Here is a 1,709-nt window from a genome sequence, read left to right as displayed (position 1 = left end):
AACAGTTTTAATGTACATTACACACATACCTGTGCTGAAATATTACGCTTATAATTCTTTTCTATTCCTCCCAATCACCACTAAACCCAAGAAATTAGAAGCTATAATTCTTAAATATTTATGTCATATCATAACTAACCAAGAGAGATTTTATCTGCAAAAAAAAAAAAAAAAAAACATAGAAGGCCCCAGACAAAATTTAGGTTGGAGGCAGGATCAACACATTTTCAAAACTATTTTGTGATACTGGTGTCATTAGTTGCCTAATTTTTTGGGGGGGAGGGGCATATAACATGACTGGCACTATATATTCTGTATAACATTATTAGAAAACTGCTGTAATCTCTGAAGCTTTTGCACTAAACTTCCAGTGGCCTTAAATTGGTTGGGGTGTGTTTAACTTGCAATAGTGTTAAGAATATTATTCGTGATTTTAAAAGGGCAAAAAAAGGAAAAAAAAAAAAAAGTAAGTTTATTTTAGTTCTGCCTTAGCCACTACCTTTCTATGTAATTGTAGGCAAACAACTTAATGTCTCCAGATCTGCTTCCTCTTTGGAAAAATTAGTTAGAATAATGATAATGAAGTTCTCCTAAATAAGTTCCCAAATTCCATGATTTGCCAAAGCAGTTCTTCCTAATTATTGTACAATGAGCAGATTGAAATACAGCTTCAGAACTGGAGGTACTGGCTGGAGACTATTCTGGAGGCACAGACTGTATTATAAACCAGTTAATTGATAGTTCCATTATTGCTCTTCCCTCTCAGCACAAAATCAATACCTCCCCCTTGTCCTGTAAGATTTTTTTAAAATCCCTAATACTTAATTGACTATACATGCATAGTCATGGTTTTAAAAAAATGAAGAAGGTAGCTAAATATCTCACAGTAACTCCTAAAAAAAAAAGTAGTTAAAGTTTAGGAGCCATCTGAACTCAGAAAATATTCTAAGAAAAAGCTTTGAATTGTATATTGTTATTCTTCAGATTTTCAGTTATCCACTTGACTATCTCGTTTGTGATACATACAGTGATGTAACAAATGAATTCATGAGCCTTACCTAACAACTCTTGTTCTCATGGTGGTGTTTGTAGGCCACTTGTGCTGAACAGATTTCTGTAAACACCCATAAATATACCTCAGCGTCCTGCCAAAGTAACACAATTATCTCAATACAAAAAGCAAGTGAAAATACTGATGTCATAGCAGCCCAAAGTTTAATTTACCCACATATGCCATATTTTAATGCAATTAACCTTTTCTCCCCAAAAAGTATTTTACCAGAAGTAATGAGAGAAACATTTAGCAAGGGGTAAGAAAAACTTAATGCAGTAAGTTTATCATCATCAATTTATTCAGTCAGCTTCTTGACATCTACTTTGGAACAAACTTTACCACCATTTTTAGACTACCTCTATGTTAATGAGAAGTATGAAACAAATACTGGAATGAGAACACAGAGGAACCAGATACAAGTTCTGGGGACAAAGATTTTGAGTTAAATTAACTTCTACCTGAACAAGTGAGTTCATTAACACTGGAGGCCTTAAAGCAGATACTGAGTGATTATCTGCTATACATTTTGAATAAGAAATTCAAGTATACACTAAATGGACAGACAAGATATCTTTAATGATCTCCTCAAATCTGGGACTATAAGCCTCTATTCATTCTCTAAGCTACTCTATAAACTAGACATATTGGCTTATAT

General features: G+C 33.4%; 1 protein-coding gene across 1 annotated transcript in view; it reads right to left on the bottom strand.

Annotated features, from left to right (window-relative positions):
- RASA1 (RAS p21 protein activator (GTPase activating protein) 1) overlaps positions 1–1,709 on the bottom strand; it is a 160,213-nt gene that overhangs the window by 12,394 nt on the left and 146,110 nt on the right. The window lies entirely within an intron of this gene.

This window comes from Propithecus coquereli, unplaced genomic scaffold, assembly GCF_000956105.1.
Source record: "Propithecus coquereli isolate 6110/MARCELLA unplaced genomic scaffold, Pcoq_1.0 Scaffold22, whole genome shotgun sequence".
Taxonomy (NCBI): domain Eukaryota; kingdom Metazoa; phylum Chordata; class Mammalia; order Primates; family Indriidae; genus Propithecus; species Propithecus coquereli.
Note: the sequence above shows the minus strand (reverse complement) of the source record. Positions and strands in the feature narration are given on the sequence as shown.